Raw genomic sequence first — 23,369 nt, 5'->3', positions numbered from 1 at the left:
TTTATATATATTTATGCCATGTGTCAAGATTGGGTTGGTTGGGTGAGTTTTAATGACATCTTGATGATGTCATAAATCCATTTTTTTTCATTTTCTCTCCATTTCTTGTCTATTTAATTTCAATTAAATTTTTGACAATATTTATTTATATTTTATTTTATATAAATTATTTATTTAACTAAACAAGTTAGCCTAAAAATCATCTCTGAAGACGAAATAACCAAAATGCTCTCCATTTGGCTTAACGGGCCAAAATTGTCTGTACCGATTGAAAAATTTTTCTAAGTATTTTCTTGGCATTCTAATGCCATAAGAACCTCAATGACCCTTCTCTGGAGTCCCAAAAATTATTTTTTAATTTTTCCTAAATTTTTTTTCTTATTAATATTTGAGTTAATTTTTGGTTCCTTACTTTAGTTTAAATATTTTTCCGAACGTTCTAGCTGTCCGGACCGACACTGGTCATCGGAACAGTAGACTGTACGAACTAGCTAAAATGAGGATGTTACAACTCTTCCCCTCTAAGAAAAATTTCATCCTCGAAATTTGCCTGATGCAAATAGTTGAGGGAACTATTGCCTCATTATCTCTTCACTTTCCCCAGTTGCCTCTTCAGTGTTGTGGTGCCTCCAAAGCGCTTTCGCCAATGGAATTTGTTTATTTCTCAGTTCCTTCACTTCCCGAGCTAGGATCTGAATAGGTCCCTCTATATATGTCAAGTCTGGTTGGATTTCAATCTCTTCCATAGAAATAACATGTGAAGGGTCTGAGCGATATGAATTTTATCCAGTTCTGGTGGTAAAGCTAGCTGATAGGCCACTGGTCCCACACGTTCAATGACTTCATATTGGCCAATGAACCTAGGGCTTAACTTTCCCTTCCTTCCAAACCTCAGTACTTTCTTCCACACTGAGACTTTGAGAAACACTTTATCGCCGACTGCATACTCTATCTCTTTTCTCTTTAAGTCGGCATATATTTTTGTCTATCTGAGGCAACCTTCAGATTAGCTTTGATTATCTTCCCTTTCTCCTCAGTCTGTTTCACCAGGTCTGGTCCTACCAGCTTATCTTTGCCTAATTCAGTCCAACACACTGGGGTTCTACATTTCCTCCTATACAGTGCTTTATACGGAGCCATTTGAATACTAGCTTAATAGCTATTGTTGTATGCAAATTCTGCGAATGAGAGGTATCTATCCCAACTCCTCTCAAACTCAATGACACAACTCCTCAGCATATCCTCCGGGATCTATCACATAATTCACATTGTTACTATCATTTCAATTTATTAATTGCGAAAATTCAATTAGTTCTTGGGTTTACCTGGATTACTCGTTCTGACTGTCCATTCGTCTGGGGATGAAAAGCTGTGCTAAAGTGGAGTTGTGTGCCCAAGGCTTCTTATAACTTTTTTCAGAATCTCGATGTAAACCTTGGGTCTCGATCAGCTATGATGAAAAGTGGGATTCCATGCAGTCTAACTATCTCACTGATATACAATTCTGCTAGCTTCTCCAATGAGTAGTCAGTCCTAACTGGTAGAAAATGTGCTGACTTTGTCAATCTATCCACTATCACTCACACTGCATCATGCTTCCTTTGGGTGAGAGGTAGACCACTAACAAAATCCATAGTAACCCGATCCCATTTCCATTCAGGTATGCTTATAGGCTATAGCAATACTGATGGAACTTCATATTCTTCTTTGACTTGCTGACATGTCAAACACTTAGTCACATAGTCAGCTATATCCCTCTTCATACCAGGCCACCAATAATGAGGCTTCAAATCATTATACATTTTTGTGCTTCCCGGGTGCATAGCATAAACACTAGTGTGTGCTTCTTTCAGAATACTAGTCTTCAGTTCCCCATCATCTGGTACACACACTCTTCCTCTGTAGTACAGACACCCGTCTGCTTTTACCTCATATTCAGTTTTCTTCCCCTCAGAAATCTTACCCACAATGGCCATTAGTTTTACATCTGCCCTCTGCCTGTAACACCCCGAACCTCCGAGTTATGAATAGTACCATTTTTGGTCCGTGACTAATACTATTTAAAGATACCTTGAGGACCAAAAATAAATAGAAAATTAATTGAGATAGACACAATAAAAATTCTAGTGAACAAAAAAAGCTAAGGACTCATGGGGTATTATAAAAAGAAGGATTATGACCCGATGAGAGGCATTTTGGTCAATTCACCTCAAGAGTTGACTTTTAACCAAAATGTCAATTAAATTAAATGAAATTAATGAATTGAATTATGGGGTAAAAATATAAGAAAAATTCAAGTAAAAAAATATGTAAGGGAAAATTTAAGAAATGAAAACTTAAACTTTCATTTCCATTATGACAAAATTAAAATGAAAGACTTATGGGCTTTTGATAGTTAAATTTAATTATTTAATTAAAAGAAAAAAAAAGTGTAAATGTAAAAAAAAAAAATAGAATAAAAATTTAAGTTTAATTATCCTTATGACACAATTAAAAATTATAATTTTAATAAGCTAATTTTGGGGATAAATATATACATACATACATATATATATATATATATATATATATATATATATATATATATAAGAAGACAAATGTCTTCTTCATTTCTTTTTTTTCATAAGAGGCCACCACTCTCTCTTCTCTCTTTCTCTCTCTCTCTCTCTCTCTCTCTCTCTCTCTCTCTCTTTTTCTCTTCTTCTTCCACTTCTTCCCCTCATTGATTTCCCCTCCCAAGTTTTAATTCTCTTCAATTCTCTTCATAAATTCCATAGCCCACTAAAAGAAAACATCAAAGAGATCTTTGATTGAGAGATTAAAAGCAAGGAGAACAAGAATTGGAAGAAAAGTGAAGTTGGAAAGAAATCAACAAGAGATAATTTTCTTTTCATGTTAGATTAGTTGTATAAGCTTGGAATGAAGTTAATTTATGATGAAATTTCATAAGAAAATGAAAAAAAACATATATGGAACCTAAACTAGGGTTTTGGCCAAATGGGAGAAAAATTAGGGTTTTGAACATTAGGGTTTAGAAACTAAAAATGTGAAGAAGTGCTAAATGATGTCTTTGACATAGTTTAAGAGAAGAAATGGTCATTTGTGACCTAATTAAGTGTGTTAGAAGTGTTTAAATCAAAGCCAAATTCGGATTGGGTATGAAGCATGACCAAAAGTCAACTTTGAGGGACCAAAAATGAAATTTTACAAGTCCAATTGGTATGGGACCAATTGGGACTGAAAATAGGCACTAAATGACACAATTTTCATTTAGGAAGCATGCCCAAAAAGTGACCAAAACCTAGTGAACAAACTGACCAAACTTGAAAAACTGCAGTATGAACAATACACATGAACAGTAATTGTGTTTGGGTCATAACTCGAGCTAGGCAGGTCAAAATGATCTGAAATTTCACCAGTAGTTAGATGAGATATAAACCTAAAACTTTCATGAAGAAACAAACCCAAATTATGCCATTAACCTAATCAAATTATTGAGCAAAGTTGAGTTACTGAATCTGCAAAACTGCAGAATTACCATATGAGCAGTAAAGTTTCAATGGCTATAACTCTCTCTAGAAAACTCCAATTTAGGCAATTATTGAACCGATGGAAACCTAAGACATAGTAGAATATTTTATATGAAGAATGTTAGGCCAATTATGAACTTAACTGAATCAAATTGCGAAACGAATTCGGGTTACTGAATCTGCCAGAATCTGGGCGCCTAAATTGACCAAATGAATAGTAAACTTTGCAAGGCTATAACTCTCTCTAGAAAACTTCGATTTAGGCTATTCTTAAATGGATGGAAACATAGTAGAACATTTCATATGAAGAACATTAGACCAAATTATGGACTTAACTTGGTCAAATTACTGAACGAAGTTGGATCGATAAATCTGCCAGAACAAAATCTGCAGCATGAACAGTGACGTGAACAGTAATGGTGTTTTGGGCATAACTTGAGCTACACAGCTCTGAATTAGGCGATTCAAAAATGAAATAAAGTTAAGACCTAAATGAACAATTTTCATGAAGAACACCTCATCAAATTATGATCAAAACTAGGTACAAATTGAGTTCAAAGATTGGGGCACCAAGCTGTCCCAAAACCAAAATATTCTAAAATTTTCAAAGCTAACTTGGGATGCATTAGACATGCATGTAATGAGTTCTTGGCAGCAATTGAGATTGGTATTGAGGTATTCTATTTGTGTATTTTCAGTAGAAAAAGAAGTTGAAACGGATAAGGAGAAATAGGTAACAAAGAAGGAGAATTATTGAAGGTTTGTGCACAACCAACATTTTCTTCGTTTTTAAACTTGTAAATTGCGTGGAATGTGTTAAATTGAATGAGTTTGCTTTGAACAAGTTTACTTTGATTGAAATATGGTTTTTCTCTTGCATTTAAGAAATTTAGGTGTTGCCACTTTTATTTGGATATTATGATGCATTTAAATGTGTTTATTAGTTTATAAATGTGATTGTTGAATGGAAAATTTTAAAAACTGTTTTGAAATCACAGTTAGCACGACAGTCCCTTTCGGAACTCCCCAGTAGTAACGGCTACTTGGGGTTTTATAATTGATATTGATTATGTCTCCCATTAATAATGGTTAGTGGGGTAAGACTACATGAGTACTCATTAGCTAGCTAGCCCTTCCCTCATTAATAACGGTTAGTGAGGTTGAGATTGCTTTGTCGTGGTGTACAACACGGCACTGATTGTGAAATTTTGTGTCATGGCCTAAACTGTGTGTTGATGTTGGCAACACTAATGCTTTGTGAATTGTGATTTATGAAATGTGATTTCTCATTTGAAATGTTATTCCAATAAATGGTTCTTATGAACTTAGAACTATTGTGATGTTTTCATGCTTAAGAAGGATGTGATTTGTTATGCTTTGACAAATTGTGTTTTTACCTTAAGTTTTGAAATTTTAGTTGTGCACCACTGAGTGATATACTCAGCGATAGCTTCTTTATGCTGTTGCAGGAAAGGGAAAGGAGAAGGCTACTGAGTGAGAGACTTGGAAGCAACATTTTGGTTTTGATTGTGGGTATATATAGTAGGTATACCTCTGTAATTTCCTTTTGATGATATTTTGTACCTATATGTATGGATGTACGGACATTGAGTAGTTTGTATTTAAAAGCACTGCATTGCTATCACATTTTGAGTTTGTAACTATTTTGTATTTCACTTTGAGACTTATGAAAATGTAACTTTTGCAATATTTATTCTATTACTATTTCCAATGAATGTTTACATGGAATTTTAACTATTCTCATGCAATTTTCTGCAACAGAATTGATAAGACAAAAAGATATGATTTGTTTTAAAATCCCTTGTAGCATAACTAATGGGTTATCGGTAGGTCTAGTTCGGTAATTCATTAGGTATGCTACGGGAACATGTCATGCCTTACCAGGGATAAGGTGTGACACTGCCCATCTTGTATCTGCTATAGCAGGGTTGACCTCACTTGTAACTCAGCCAAACTAGCTCCATCTTGAGCTAAGGATAGACAGGCATTTAGTAATCTTAAAACCGTGATGGACTTCCTGCTCAAAGCATCAGCAACTACATTTGCCTTCCCAGGATGATAATCTATCACACAATCATAGTCCTTTAGTAACTCAATCCATCACTTCTGTTTAAGATTGAGCTCCTTCTGGGTTGGCAAATATTTTAAACTATTGTGGTCTGTACAGATGTAGCATTTTTCACCGTATAAATAATGCCTCCATATCTTCAGTGCGAAGATAATTGCTGCTAACTCCAGGTCATGAGTAGGGTAGTTCTGTTCATGTGGCCTTAACTGCCTGGAAGCATAGGCGACCACTTTCCCCTCTTGCATCAGTATACACCCTAGCCCATTATGTGAGGCATCACTATAGACCACAAAGTCTTTTCTCGACACTGGCTGTGTTAACACTAATGCTTCTATCAACATAGCCTTCAGCCTTTCAAAACTAGCTTGGCACTTATCGTTCCAGCCAAATTTCACATTCTTGTGCAACAACTTGGTCATTAGAGTAGCTATAAGAGAGAACCCCTTCACAAATCTTCTGTAATACCTAGCTAGCCCCAAGAAACTTCTGACCTCAGTTGTATTTATGGGAGGCTTCCATTCCATCACTGCTTCTATCTTTTTGGGATCCACTCTAAATTCCTCAGCTGATACTATGTGTCCAAGAAAAGAGATCTCATTCATCCAGAAGTCACACTTAGACAATTTAGCATACAGCTTCTTTTCTCGCAGGGTTTGTAGAACAATCCTCAAATATTCATCATGTTCTTCCCTGGTCTTGCAATACACCAGAATATCATCAATTAAGACCACTACAAACTGATCTAAGTATGGATGGAAGATACGGTTCATAAGGTCTATAAATGCTACTGGTGCATTTGTCAAACCAAACGGCATCACTAAAAATTCATAGTGCCCTTACCGGGTTCTGAATGCAGTTTTTGACACATCTGCATCCTTTACCCTCAACTGATGATACCCTGATCTGAAATCAATTTTTGAAATTACACCGGCTTCCTTCAACTGATCAAACAGATCATCAATTCTGGGTAATGGATATTTATTCTTCATAGTTACCTTGTTCAACTGCCGGTAATCAATGCACAATCTCAAGGTTCCATCCTTCTTTTTCACAAACAGCACCGGAGCTCCCCATGGTGACACACTGGGGCATATGAACCCCTTATCAAGCAACTATTGCAGCTGAGTTTTCAACTCCCTCAATTCAGTGGGTGCTGTACCCGGTATTACCTCAATAGCGAACTCGAATTCCCTTTCTGGTGGTAAATTAGGCAACTCTTCAGGAAATACATTCGCAAAGTCTCTCACTGCGGGTATATCACTCAGGTTTGGCTTAGCTTGCCTAGTATCAACCACATGTGCTAGGTAAGCTTCACAGCCTTTTCTCATCAATCTTCTTGCAACCGTGGCTGATATAACATTGGACAGGAAATCTGTCCTTTCACCCACAATAGTAATCTCATTACCCTCAGAAGCTTTCAGAGAAATCCTCTTTAATTTGCAATCAACTATTGCCTGATGATGTGATAACCAGTCCATACCCAAAATCACGTCAAACTCATGGAAGGGCAATTCAATTAGGTCCGCCGAGAATTCATACCCCTGAATCCTCAATGGGCAACCCTTATACACTTTATTCACTACCACGCTGTGGCCTAGTGGATTTGTGATCAGAATGTCTTGATCACTCTCCTCTACTGGAACTCCCCTCTCTATGGGTAGTTTGATGCAAATATAGGAATGAGTGGATCCTGGATCCACCAATGCATGTATAGAAGTGTTGTAGAGGGAAAACGTACCCCTGATGACATCCGGGGCATCTTGCTCCTCCTGAGCTCTGATGGCATAGGCCCTGGCTAGTATCCTAGTGTTTTGCCTCTCAGCTGACTTGGATGCAAGCCTCAGTGATGGACCAGCTGCCTCAGGTTTACTAGGCTTCCTACCCCTTTGTGGTGCAGGAGCAGGTCTGTCACTTTGTGTTGGAGCAACAGTAATAGTCCTCTTCGGACAATTTTTGATCTGGTGTTTTATCGATCCACACCGTAAGCATGCACCGGTCACTCGCCAATATTCCCCCTTATGCCACTTTTGACAGTACTGACAAGCAGAAGATGTAGGGGTTAGTACCCTAAACACCGTCCCTGGAGAGCTGCCCACTAATGGTGTGGACTGGCCTCTCCTAGGTGTGAACTGCGGTCTGGGCCCCTGAGACTGGCCCTGACCATGTGGTGGTCCAAAACTCTGAGCAGGAGGACCCTTACTCTTCTTACTTGGAGCAGAAAATGCACTAGACTGACCCGGACCCCTCTTCTGCTGTCTTTCCCTTCTATTTTGTTCATCTACTAGTTTAGAAAAATCCGTGATCTCCAGTGCTGTGATCAGGACTTTGATGTTGTCATTGAGCCCTTCTTCAAACCGTTTGCACCTCTCTGCCTCTATAGGGACTATCTCCCTCCCATACCGACTCAGTCTGACAAATTCATGCTCATACTCAGCCACTGACAACTGTCTCTGTCTCAAACTAATAAATTCCCTTCTTCGCTCTTCTAAATACACTTTGCTAATATATTTCTTCCTGAAATATGTGAGGAAGAATTCCCAGGTGATCCGTTCAGGTTGCACTCACTGGTTACTGTGTCCCACCACTGATATGCATCATCCTGAAGTAGGGACACAACACCCACCAGGTTCTGCTCGGGGGTGCAATTTAGCTGTTTTAGCACTCTGATGGTTCTATCCAACCAATTTTCTGTGGCCATGGGATCATCTTCCCTCTTCACAAAGAAGTCCATAGCCCCATGCTTTCTCAATTTCTCCAGATGAGATTTTTGTGGTGCTGGTGGAGGTTATGGCTGTGGTCGTGGTGGTGGAATTGCCCCCATCATTTGCCGGTAAAACTCGATCATTTGTTGAAATAGTGCAAACTGAGGTTGGGCAGGTGCCTCAGCTGCTGGTGGAGCAGATTCTCCCCTGCCCCCAGATTCAGCTCTTGGTGGAGCATGACTCTCCACCTCTTTCTCAATGGCTCTTTGCGAAGCAGGATCCATATCCTATTCAAAATAAGAAAATAAATAGATCTGCATCAGTGTCACCTCAATACTTACAAATGCAATGCAATGTTATGTACTCTATCTAGGCCCAGAAACACATAAACCAATGCTCTGATACCACTAAATGTAACACCCCTTACCCGTCTACAGTGTAGCCGAGCAAGTTATGCCACTCAGTGTGCCGGAGCACCAATTTATGTTTCTATTACAATTTATCCCTTTATTATTCATTTATTTTCAATTTTGATAAATCTAAATTTATCCGTAAATTTTATAGAAAATTCGGCAGAGTGCCGGCTGTAAATTGGAAAAACAGTTCTTCCGAACCTGTTTAAAAACACTTCCAAAATAATTTCCAAATCCAAATTCCATTATACACATTCAAGTCAATCTCAAAATCTCAATCTCAAATCACAATATTATTTTCAAAACTTTTCTGTTCACTTCATCACTTGAAGCATATTCACAATTAATTCTCAACATTTCATTTATCAACATACATTATGCAAAAGATCTCAATAATATGAAATTTCATATATTTACATTAATACATAATTATAGGAGTTTAGAGTTACAATCCAAACTAATACAAAATGCAAATACAAAAAGGTCACCTATAGTCCTAATGTCCTACCATATGCAGTGCAGATGTGAGGTGACTCCGGACCTCGGATGCAGCTCTGAAGACTCACCCTATCATTTTTCAAGTCACCTTCTAGGCATAATTTAGGTAAGCTTCCTTTATGAAAGTTGGCATATTTTGTTCCTAGTTTCATCTCCAATTAGTCTCATACCAATTGGAGTCACACACTTAAGGTTCTAAGCTAAAATATACACTGCCCTATTACTCATTGTTCATCACTTACCAATTACACATTCTATACTTACTAAGTTTACATTTAATGCCAATTCTGATTTGGTACCATACCATTAGCAGACATTACATCACATTTTGGTCATTTTGGGCAGCTTGTAACCATTCTCAATATACACATTATAACTCAGAATTTTCAAAGTCTAATTACAACAATTTAACCACATGAACATACCTCATTTACATGTCTAAATCCAAACAATTATACACATACACATGCTGCCACCATAAGCACCATAATTCAACAAACCATTCCATGAAACTACCCATTTCTAGCCACACTTAAAAGTTGCCGAATTACACATCTCCTTTAAATAGCTTCCAAGCTTCCAAAACCAAGTGCACTATCACACATACACTTAGTATACATTGTCTAAATCATTTCTATACACATAAACACTTACATCAACATCTTAAACTAACATTAACAAGTAAAAAAAAATTAAATATGCTGAGTTCCCATGGCTACCGAAATGGTGTACCACCATTAAATCATCAAACTTCAAAACTTCTTCCACAAAACAATTCATCACAACATCCACTCAAAGTTTAATGAAACAAGAATGGAAAATACACACTTACCACCTTTGAAGCTTGACCAAAACCTCACCAAACCTCCTTAAAATTGCTACCAAAATCTTCCTTGCAAGGTGAGGATTAGCTTTAAAGAAGGGACTTAGTGGAAAGGACGGCTCAAAATGGGTTGCATGGAGCTTAACCAAACGGCAATGGAGTTTTCTCTCCCAAGTGGTTTTCGGCTGGTTTGCTAAATGAAGAAGATGAAGGAATATTCTGCCACAAATCTGCTTAATGGTCCACTTTGAAGATGTTAGTGGAGCACTAAAATCAATTATAATGTTTGTTTAATTAAATTTTCCATAATTCCCACATTTAACCTCTTTTCTTTCACTATTTAATTTATGGACCACCATTTTAATTTTCATGGTATTTTCAAAGCTTAATATCATTTATTTTTAATGTACATTTAGGTCAAAAGGCAACTCGGGGTGTCAATTGACCACAATGCCCCTATTCGGGTTGCTTTTTGGCTTTTTCAGTAACACCGATTTTTGTCGGTTTCTCGATTTTTCATTTTTCTTTGTACTAATTATTTAATTTTTCTTTGACATTTCTAATACCATTTATTTTTCAATAGATGTTTATTTAAGTCCCAAAAATATTTTCCAGGGTTCCCCGTGGTCCAAGTGTAACATCCTCATTTTAGCTAGTCTGTACAGTCTACTGTTCCGGTGACCAGTGTCGGTCCGGACAGGTAGAACGTTCAGAAAAATATTTAAACTAAAGTAAGAAACCAAAAATTAACTCAAATATTAATAAGAAAAAAAAATTTAGGAAAAATTAAAAAATAATTTTTGGGACTCCAGAGAAGGGTCATTGAGGTTCTTATGGCATTAGAATGCCAAGAAAATACTTAGAAAAATTTTTCAATCGGTACAGACAATTTTGGCCCGTTAAGCCAAACGGAGGGCATTTTGGTCATTTCATCTTCAGAGATGATTTTTGGGCCAACTTGTCTAGTTAAATAAATAATTTATATAACATAAAATATAAACAAATACTGTCAAATATTTAATTGAAATTAAATAGACAAGAAATGGAGAGAAAATGAAAAAAAAAGGATTTATGACATCATCAAAATGTCATTAAAACTCACCCAACCAACCCAATCTTGACACATGGCATAAATATATATAAAAGAGGCCAAATGGGCTGGAAAAAAAAAATCAGACCTCCTCTCTCCTTCTTCTTCATTCCGCCACCCTCCCCACCATGGTCACCCATTAGCAAGCTTTTGAAAGCTTGATTTCCCCCACTTTTACCCAACTAAACCCTAACCTAGCCACACAAAAACTTACTCTTGCACCTTGGTGATTCTTTTGGGAGCAAAAAGAAGAGGAAAACAAGAGCTTTAGCAAGTGGAAAAATCTCACTCCTTTGAGGTTAGTGACCTAACCATGGATTTTATTTTAAATTCATGTTAAGGACTTTGAATGAGTGTAAATTTCAAAGGAAATTTGTTAAAAAACCACTTGTATGCTATTCCATATTTTTCGGCAGCCATGGTTAGGGTTTGATTGTGTTGAGCTTAATGAAGTTAAAAGACCATCATGGAAGCCCATAATATGTACCCACCAAGTGGATTGATGAAATGCAAGTTAAATGCATGATTTGAGATGTTAGGGTTAGGGTTTGGGTATAAAATGGAGACTTTGGTCATGTAATGATGAAAGTGAGTTTTAATGGTCAATTAATGACCATTTGGTTAAATGTAAACAATAAATGAGGTGGTTTGATTAGTGGGAATTACAGTTGGTGTGGCTGCCCATGGTGACCTGCAGAATTGGATATGAGTCCAGCAGGTTTGGGCAACCATAACTTGAATTCTAGAGGTTCAATTGGTGCAAGACTAATTGGACATGAAATTAGACACATAATGGCACAACTTTGGTGAAGAAACCATGCCCATAAAACCAAACCAAGTGGACCAAAAGCTTGCCCTAATCCAGGTGACCTGCAGTCTGTTTTTGCAGAATGACTAAATAAACAGTGTTTGGTCATTTGGCCATAACTCAGTGTAGAATGGTCCAATTGACCTGAAATTTTACCAACAATAAGCTGAGATATAGACCAACAACTTTCATGAAGGAACCTAACCCAAATTATGACCAGAACCTATCCAACAAGTGAGTTGCAATCATTATTCACTGCACTGTAGATATAGTCAGTCCAGAAAAATTTCAATCCGGCCAGTTGTGGTTTTTGGACCATAACTTAAGATACAAAACTCCAAATGGAGTGAATCAAAAAAGGAAATTCAACTAGATAAAATAAGGAACAACTTTCATGTTGATCATTTTATCAAATTCCCACTGCAAAAATGACCAATGGAACATGAAAATAAGGTATGAAAACAGAAAATTCTACTCAATTAACATTAAACTTAGAAATGGTATTGGCAACCAATACCAACAAATTTTAAATGCAAAATGTGATATGTTGGGAGTATTAAAACCAATGTACCTATTGTCTATGCAAAAGTCAACATTTTGGTTGACTAATGATGTAACACCCCTAAGTTCGGTAGTGCGTTCTGCTGTTTCGGTGACCAGTGCTGTCCGGACAGCTAGGATGCCTAGAACTACACTTCGTTATGAGTGAGGAGACATAAAATAATGAAATACAAGAAAAGAAAATACAATAAAAACAAAGGAAAAATAATAGCAAAGAAATGTAACCAAGTTAAGCGAGTCGAGAACCCTAGCGATGGGTGACCGCACCGGGAAGTCACGGCGTGGACCGTTGACTAGCCCTGGACTGCGGGGAACCCTGGAAAATATTTTTAGGACTCAAATAAATATTTATTGAAGTATAAATATCATTAGAAATATCAAAGAAAAATTAATTAATTAGTGCAAAGAAAAGTGAGAAATCGAAAAACGGACAAAACCCGGTGTTACCAAAAAATCGGGAATGCAACCCGAACAGGGGCATTGTGGTCATTTGACATCCCGAGTTGTCTTTTGACCTAAATGTCCATTAAAAATAAATAATATTACACTTGGAAAATTTCAAAGAAAAATTAGTAAGTCAATATAAATAAAAATGAAAATTTAGAAATCGATGGGTCAAGGATTTAATCGGTAACACTAAAAATTTCGAAATACAAACCGAATAAGGGCATTTTGGTCAATTGATACCCCGAGTTGACTTTTGACTTAATTGTCCATGAAAAATTAGTAGTGTTAAAAATTTAATAATGCAAAAAAAAAAAATTGAAGTCAAATGTGTGGAGTAATTAAAAGGAATTAAGGGTAAAATGTGGAATAATTAAAAATTTAGATTATTTAAATGTTAATTATGTTAGTGGAGCACTATGGATTATTTAAACTCATTAAGTGGACAGAATTTCCACTAACCAAGTCACCTTCTTCAACCTTTGAAACCCATTGCCGAATTCAAATTTCTCTCCAAACTTCCATAGCCAACTTTCATGCAAAGCTTAATCTCTCCCCTTTCATGCCATAAATCCAACAAGTCCCTTCACGAAAGTTTATCCTCACATCAAGAACAATCCTTGGGCAGCCATTAGGAGAGGAAATAGTGGAGTTGTCAAGGGCAGCAAGGGTCACACATATGAGGTAAGTGCAAAGAACCCCCACCCTTCCTTCTTTAAAGTTGATGAGCTTCATGAGGTGAGTTGAATTCTCTTGAAATTTAAGAGAAATGATAAGTCTACACTCCTTCTAATTTCTGGTAGCCTTGAGGAGAGCTAGGTTTAGATGGTTTTGAATGATTAAACTTGCTGAATGATGCTTGAGAGTGAATATAGACATGTATATAGGTTGAATTGTATGTATAATTGAAATTGAAAAATTATTAGGGTTTTAATGTTAAATTGGGGCTGTTTAATTATGATGAAATTTTGATGATGACTTGATGAAATTGAGACTATTTAATGAGTATTAGAAGTGCCATGTATGCTTATTTGGAGTTTGGAAGAAGGAGGATTGCCAAATTGGAAGTGCAAATTGTGTGCAGGTTGTGTGATTGATGAATGCAGTGTATAAATTAGGTTATAAGTGTAAAGTTGTCACTCCAATTGGTATGAGACCAATTGGAGGTGAAACTAGGCACAAAATGTGCCAACTTTCATTGAGAAAGCATACCAAAATTCTACTTGCAAGGTGACATAAAAAAATGACCAATTCGGATTAGATGCAATTGAAACCTGAAAACTGACCAATTGGGCAGCAGTTAGTGTTTAGGCCATAACTCACTCAAAACAGGTCCAATTGACCTGAAATTTTAACCATGAATGGTTAAGATCCATACCTACAAGTCTTATGAAGACACCAAATCCCAGAAATGACCATAAGCAAGTCAAACAGCTTGCACAAGTTCGGGTCCAAAAACTGGCCGAACCAAAGTTGACCAAATTGACCTAAAATGACCAAATTTGATGCCATTTGACCAGAAACAGTAAAATGACCATAATTTGGTCTACATAACTCGGATTGACCTAAACTTTTGCCCCGCGTTCCATAAGACATAGATCTACAAGTTTGTAGTTTTGATCGAAACCCGAAAACCGAGGGAACTAGGTCGTCCGGCTAGGTCAAACTAGTATATCGGAATACAGCAATTTGCAATAAAATGCACTAAACAAGGAAATGAAATTGGTAACGAGTACCAACCCTAAAACACTATCGAATGTGACATATTAGTGACACTAAAACCTAAATTACCTAGAACACATCGAGGGTCGATATATTAGGTGATTAAGCAAATAATAGATTTCAGTGAACTACTTATCAAGCATTATCGATAGAGATAATTTAATTTAGTACTGAAACACTTTAAATTGTGTTTCTCAGTTAGTAAAGACTCAGGGAAAGGGAAGGAAACACTGAGTCCAGACCAGGAGACAGTCATCAGAGGTTTGTGAACAACTAGTTTTAACTGATTTTGTTTTGAATATTTCATATGATTATTGATATGATATTGTTTTAAATTGTGTTTGTGCACAACTAGTTTTAACTGATTTTTTTTTGAATATTTCATATGATTATTGATATGATATTGTTTTAAATTGTGTTTTTGCACAACTAGTTCTTAACTGATTTTGTTTTGAATATTTCATATGATTAAATGACATATTTTTCTTATGTATTATGTTTAACAAGCATTGGATTTAATTCAATGAATATTGAAATTGTTATAGTATGTATGAATTTAGCTTTGTGAAATGGTATTTCCACAAGTATTAAGCATTGTTATGGATTGAATAAATTATGTTTTGGAAAATTTGTGCTAGAACATGTTTTGAATTGTGATTGTAATTTTCATGGAAAAATGCAAATTTATGATTTGAATTGTGATGAACATAAAAATTATTGGATATTGGAATTGAATTTGAATCGAATTATATTGTGATTTATGCTCACTAAAAGGATTGTGATATTGTTTTGTATCTCACTATAGATGCTTGACTAGGTTATTACCCGTCTCTCTCATTTGTTGAGAAGACAATGGAGTTAGTTGTGTTTTGATTACCATGGTACGTGCACAGGCTTAGATTTTCCTCTGATTTGAGGGTAGATCTAAGTTTATTTTATCGTTATGGCCCTTGCGGAAGATTCATTATTGTGATGGTACTGTGCACGATGATTCGACCTCCCTGACCATAGGGAGTTAGAATCTGATTCGACCTCCCCGACCATAGGGAGTTAGAATCACCCCGAAGATGGCCCTTTCGGATTAGTCTTGCATAGTTAGTGAGATAAAGAATGGCTTTTGAGATAAAGAATGATTTGTGAGATACAACATGGTTTTTGAGCTACAGCGTGGTTTTTGAGATACAACATGGTTTTGAGATAAGGATTGATTTTTGAGATACATAATGATTTTGAGATACAGAATGACTTTTGAATGGTAAAGAATTGTGATTTCAATTATGGTGTATGTATAATTGATTTTGTTGGAATTACTTAAATGGTTAGTCATGATTTGATAAATTGAATTTTGTGATCAAAGTCATTTATACAAATGATTTACATTATTGGCAATGAATATTTTGAGTTTTGGAATTTGATGAGTATTCAGATTTCCAAATTATTTACTGAAAATTTTGTCAATGTATATTGTACTATGTTTTAAATTATAGTTGTGTACCACTAAGTTCACCACTCAGCGATAGCTTTGTATGCTGTCGCAGGTAAGAAGAGCATAGAGCAGTGAGTAAGTTTCTTTGAAGACACTTTCAGACCAGCTCCAGGTATATTATAGGTATACCCATGTACATAGGTCTGATGTATGCATGTAATAATATGTATGTAAATTATTTGAGTAGTTGTAAATTAAAATTGTACATTGAAGTTGTAAAGTGAATTATGAGTTATTTTGACTTGTAAAATTTGCATTATATTTCTTTTATCTCATCCTTTGAAAATACTGAAAAATTGTTGTGGATTGAGTTGAGAAAAATATTGTGTTGAATTTTGTTGGAGTTGAGATTTGGAAAAATATTGAAGTGCTTTTTACAGGTTTTCTGAAGAACTGTTTTATCCAAAATACGGATGGCACTCTGCCAAAATTTTTACAGAAATTCCAAATAAGTCAAATGTGTTAGTTCTATCACTTCAGTTCACAAAAGTTTTTAACACCTGTAAATAGTGCTCACCACTGTGAAAGAAGTTAGAAAAGTTTTTAAAATCCCTTGTAGTGTATTTAATGGGTTATCAGTAGACGGAGTTGATAATTCATTAGGTATACTACGGGATCATGTCATGCCTTACAGAGGGGTAGGGTGTGACAAATGAAGTGAATAGTAACACCAAAACTTGAAATTCAAAAATTGTAAAACTTAAAAATGTGATATGCCCTAGTAGATCTAACATGATTGGTTTGGATAGCTTGGCATGCCAATAGGGTTCTGTTAGCAGTACTGCATATGGCTTCATGCCATTCTGTGTTTCATGGCTCCCATGCCATTCTGTGACATAATAGCCTTTGGCTATGTTATTTGAACTATTACACTTGGGTTTTAACCCCGATAATTATTACAGCTTATTAGCTATCCTGTTGCACACCGGGAGACACAGTGTGACCGATGGTGTGATGGTCCAAGGTACTTAGTACCCAGTGCCAGTTTACCCATTTATCCAGTCCAGTCAACTAGTATGGGCTACTCGAGCAATGATAATAAACCTTATTAAATTTTAAGTGAATAATACTACAAAAAATACCATAAATTAAGTCTACCAAAAAATGAAATCATACATTCTGCATAATTATTTTATTCTATTTTATATTATTTTATATTGTCACCACTAAGAAGAATTGCTTAGCGCATCGCTTTTGCTATGTGCATGTACTGGAGACCTAACTGGGGAGCCCAGCATGAATATTTGCCATGAATATTTTAGACATAGATCTACAATTCTTATGAAGACACCAAACCCCAAAAAATGGCCATAACTAAGCCAAATAGCTTGCACAAGTTCGGGTACCAATTCATATGATTAAATGACATATTTTTCTTATGTATTATGTTTAACAAGCATTGGATTTAATTCAATGATTATTGAAATTGTTATAGTATGTACGAATTTAGCTTTGTGAAATGGTATTTCCACAAGTATTAAGCATTGTTGTGGATTGAATAAATTATGTTTTGGAAAATTGTGATAGAACATATTTTGAATTGTGATGGGCAATTTGCATGGAAAAATGCAAATGTATGATTTGAATTGTGATGAGCATAAAAATTATTGGATATTGGGATTGACTTTGAATCGAATTGTATTGTGATTTATGCTCACTAAAAGGATTGTGATATTATTTTATATCTCACTATAGATGCTATACTAGGTTATTACCTGTCTCTCTCATTTGTTGAGAAGACAATGGAGTTAGTTGTATTTTGATTATCATGGTACGTGCATAGGCTTAGATTCTCTTCTTATTAAAGGTTACATCTAAGTTTTATGTTATGGCCCTTTCGAAAGATTCATTATTGTGATGTGTACTGTGCACGATGATTCGACCTCCCCGACCATAGGGTGTTAGAATTTGATTCGACCTCCCCGATCATAGGGAGTTAGAATCACCCTGAAGATGGCCCTTTCAGATTAGTCTTGCATAGTTAGTGAGACAAAGAATGGTTTTCGAGATAAAGAATGGTTTTTGAATAGTAAAGAATTGTGATTTCAATTATGATTTATGCATAATTGATTTTATTGGAATTAATCTTTATTTCTAATAAATTGTTGGAATTACCTTAAATGGTTAGTTATGATTTGATAAATTAAATTTCGTGATCAAAGTCATTTTATACAAATGATTTATATTATTGGCAATGAATATTTTGAGTTTTGGAATTTGATGAGTATTTAGACTTCCAAATTATTTGCTATAAATTTTGTCAATGTATATTGCACTATGCTTTAAATTATAGTTATGCACCACTGAGTTCACCACTCAGCGATAGCTTTGTATGCTATCGCAAGTGAAAAGAGCATAGAGCAGTTGAGTAAGCTTCTTTGAGGACACATTCAGATCAGCTCCAAGTACATCATAGGTATACCCATTTACATAGGTTTTGATGTATGCATGTAATAATATGTATGTAAATTATTTGAGCAATTGTATAAAAACTCTTGTAAAATATTTTGGTATGTAATTAAATGTAAATTATTGTGATATAAATATTGAGACTTGTAATCAATGTAATATTCTTTATGATGAGATTGGTTTGAAAATGAATTGATTTGATTATTGAGATTTGAATTGTGAGTTGAAATGAAGTTATTGGAGTTGTATTTGAGAAAACATATTGGGAGTGTTTTTCTTTTCATGTTTGAAGAACTATTTTCTCAAAACACAGCTGGCACTTTACCGAAATTTTTAAAAAAATTTTATAACACCAGATTTTAATCGATGATTTAAATTTCATGAAATTATTTTAAAATCCCTTGTAGTATATCTAATGGGTTATCGGTAGGTGAAGTAAAGTAATTCATTAGGTGTACTACGGGATCATGTTACATCTTATGGGAGAGTAGGGTGTGACAGCCATGATAACATATCAGTATGGCTAAAAGCCATGATAACATATAATTAGGCATAAAAGCCATGAGTACAGGCGTAAAGCCATGAGTGCGGGCATAAAGCCATATATATAGGCATAAAGCCTTTCACAGTACTGCTAAAACGATACTCTATTGGCATGCCAACCTATCCAATTTGACACACGTGTCTAGGCAATACATGGGCACATAGTATCATTAAATGTTCATAAGTTTCATTATTTCATTATAGGTTCTAATTATAATTTCTAGCATTTTAATCTTTTTCGTAATAGAAACATAAATCTCTAAGTCTAATATTTACATAATTTATGCATTCATCATAATTTATATATTCATTATGTTATCCATAATGATCACAATTCAAAATAATGGTTCTCATGTACCATTTTATTCAAAATATTTTTTTCTTTCTCTTTTATACATTCGAAAATCTACTTATGTAATTACAAATTTTATATTTCAAGTTGAAATACTAATATTTTATGAATTCTATTTGTGATGGGCATATAAGCCCTAACTACCTATTCACATCAATTAGGTGACTTACTTTTCATGTTTCAAGCAATTCAAAAATATTTTATGGAATTTAAATTTATCGCCTTAATTTCCCTCTAACAATTTTGAATAAGATGCATAATCCACATTTGTCATACAATTCTAAGCATTTAAGCTTAGAATTGGTTCTAGGTCTTCATCTTAATTTGCTAATCATTTTGATTACTATTCACCTTACTAGTCAACTAAAATGTTGACTTTTTCACACTTAATGGATATGTTAATTCTAATTACACTAAGATCCCACATTTTGAGTTTTACATTTATTAGTATTAATTGCCAATTGCAATTTAAAGTCCCCTATATGCATTTCTAAATTTTTAGTTTTGATTACCTAAGTTTACTGTTCTATTGGACAATTTTACAGTGGAAACTGGGCTAACTTTTATTCATCAAAGTTGTTCCTTATTGTGTCTTCTTTAATTCCCTTTTTGAATTCCAATTAGAGTTTTGTAGCTCAATTTAAGGCCTAAATACCATAACTGGCCGGATAGGGCAGTACCCATAATTTCTGGGCAGAATCCATTTTGGCAGTTTTGGTGTCCTGAGTTTGGTAGGCAATTTCATTAAGTTCTGGTCAAACTTTGGAGTTGTGTCCTTCATGAAAGTTGTCCTAAATTGTCTAAGCTTTTCATTGATATAAATTTCAGGTCAATTGGACATTTCTACTCTGAGTTATGGCCAAATGAACAAATACTATTCATTTGGTCACTTTTACTAAGTCCAAAATTGGTTACTCGGATTTGGCCAATTTTTAGGTCATCCTAAGTATGTTTTATGGGCAAGGTTTCTTCATTAAAGTTTTGCCATTATGTGTCTAGTTTCATGTCCAATTGGCTTTGCACCAATTGAACCTACACAACTCAAGTTAAAGCTACCCAACCTTGCTGGACTCATATCCAGCCTTGCAGGTCATTCAAGGCAGCACCTCTAACATTAATTCCCATGGCACAATTCACTTCATTTCCTACTTAAACATAACCAAATGGTTACTAATTGACCATTAGAACTTCTTTTCACTACTACATGAGAAAAATCATAAATTTGTTGCCCAAACCCTAACCCTAAATTTTCAATTTTCCTACTCATGCATAACACTTGGACTTCAACCTCTAATCCATACACACTCCTTAAACACCATCATTAAACCAATTTAATTCAGTTTAAATCATCAAAATCATCACTCACTTAAAGCTACCAAAATTCATGGTTGGTTATACATACATATTTTCTTTTATTCTTCAATAAATTGAACTCAATTTAGCTTTCTAAATAAAAGATAGGAAGGAAGAAAAGAAGTATATGCACTAACCTTGTTTGATGGAATTTCTAAGCTTCTAAAACTCTCTCTTTTCTCTTCCTTTTTCTTGCCTCAAGCTTGCTCTAGTTGCAAGGATAAATTTTAGTGAAGCAAACTAGTGGTTTTATGGTGAAATGGAGCTTTGGTTGAATTGACAATGGTGAAGGGTGTAGAAGAGAGAGATGCAGCTGGGTTGAAGAAGATAGCAAAATGTTTCCTTCAATTATTCTGCCGATTTTATGCTTTTAATTAAGTTTATAGATAGGTGTCACAATATGATTGGGTGGGGGCATTTTAATGACATCATGTAATGTCATAATTCTAAATTTCCTTCATTTTCTTTTCTACTTATTTTCAATTTAATTTTTAGCAATATTTATTCACATTTTATGTCATAATAATTATTTACTTAACTGGACAAGTCGGCTAAAAATCATCTTTGAAGATGAAATGACCAAAATGCCCTCCGTTTGACTTATCGAGCCAAAATCCTCTGTACTGATCTCAAAAATTTTCTAAGTATTTTCTTGGTATTCTAATGCCATAGAAACCTTAATGACTCTTCTCTAAAGTCCCAAAAATTATTTCATGAATTTTTCCCTGGGTTTAGGGCACCTAGCTGCGAAGATCGCAACTTCCTACTAGGTTACGCATCGCTAGGGCACTAGCTCATTTATCTTGATTGTATTTTATTTCTAAAATTTTTTCCAAATTTTTCTTATTAATATTTGGTCTATTTATGACTCCTCACTCTAGTTTAATTATTTTTCCAGACGTTTTAGTTGTCTGGACAAATACCAGTCATCAAAACAGTAAAATGTACGTAATTGCTACAGTTAGGGTGTTACAGGTCTCAGATTTATTTTCATTTTTGAATCACCTAATTTAGAGTTTTGTAGCTCAAGTTATGATTAAATTACTAGTTACTATTCACATGGTCTAGGTTCTGGCAAATTTGTTTACTTAGCTTTGCCCAGCAATTTGGTAGAGTTAAGTTTATAATTTGGCCTCAAGTTTTGTACATGAAATGTTCTAATATGTTTCAAGTTTCCATCGGTTCAAGAATCACCTAAATTGGAGTTTTCTAGAGTGAGTTATGACAATTCAAAGTTTACTATTCACATATACAAATTTTGCAGATTCCAGGTTCAGAATTCCACCTCCAGATTCAAGGCTCATTTAGGGTAGCTTATGGTCATTTTCTGGGCAAGGTATCTTCAAAAAAATTCTAGCTTTATATCTTAAGTTTCATTTCCAATTGGTTTTACATCAATTGGAGTTGTGTAGCTCAACTTATAAGCATTTATGTAAACTGGACTCAGTGTTCAGAATTTTCTGCACAAGAACAACACTTGCAAATCTACATTCAATTCTACCACTCTCTTCAATACATGGTTAAACCACATTAAATGGTCAATAATTAACCTCAATAACTTCATTTGAATATCATATTACCAAACCCCTAAATTCCATGCAAAACCCTAATCTCCATAATTACATCTCATGCAAACTCATACCAAATCACATATCTATCAAATGTATATTCATCAACAACACTAATAGACATATTAACTTCCATTAAAATCATCAAACCCCAATTGTACCTGAAGGAGCGGAAGCGTAAAAAATACAAGTTTATACCATTGAATTCAAAAATTTTTACCTAGGGTCACATACATCATGCAAGATTTATTTTTATCTATTTGATTTCAATGATAAACAACATATTAAAACTCTTTTAATATGTTTTTGGATCTATATTTGCCATTTAAGATTTTAGAATTAATCAGATTAATTTTAGAATCCTAGATTAAATCAAGAACAAACACACTAACCTTTTGATGCGCTGTAGTGTATTTGCGCCTTTGAGATTCGTCTTCAAGACACCAGATGTTGTCCCTCTAGCTTGTACACACCAAGAACACCTATGGCAGCCCTTGAATAGCTTCTAAAGCTTTTTCTATGAATTATAAAATTAAGTTCTGCCTTTTAAGAGATTAAAGATGTAAACAGGACACTAGAAACAATTTCTAGCATTTTTAATTCAAGAGATTGATGGCTAATCTCTTTGAATTGATGAGAGATGAAGAAGAAGAGAGGGGAGAGCCTTGGGTGGCGGCACCAATAAGAGTAGTAGCTGGTTGTGTTATTTTCTTATCATAACAACACTTATATAGCTAGGTCAACACATTTAACCCTTGCCACATGTCACCCTTTGATTGGTTCTAGGTTTAATTGACCCAATCACATTGTGCCAAGTGTCAAAAATATATGTAATCTTAATTTTAATCATCTTACATGATTAAAAGACATTTGGCAAGCTTATGTGTAATTCCATGTGTCGCCATCTCATGGTGCCACATGTCACCCTGTGAAATGACCAAAATGCTCCTATGTCTTAATTTTGAGTTGTCAACCAAA

The sequence above is a fragment of the Hevea brasiliensis genome, chromosome 9 (genome assembly GCF_030052815.1).
Source record: "Hevea brasiliensis isolate MT/VB/25A 57/8 chromosome 9, ASM3005281v1, whole genome shotgun sequence".
Taxonomy (NCBI): domain Eukaryota; kingdom Viridiplantae; phylum Streptophyta; class Magnoliopsida; order Malpighiales; family Euphorbiaceae; genus Hevea; species Hevea brasiliensis.
The sequence above is the reverse complement of the archived record's forward strand: the minus strand, read 5'-3'. Positions refer to the sequence as shown.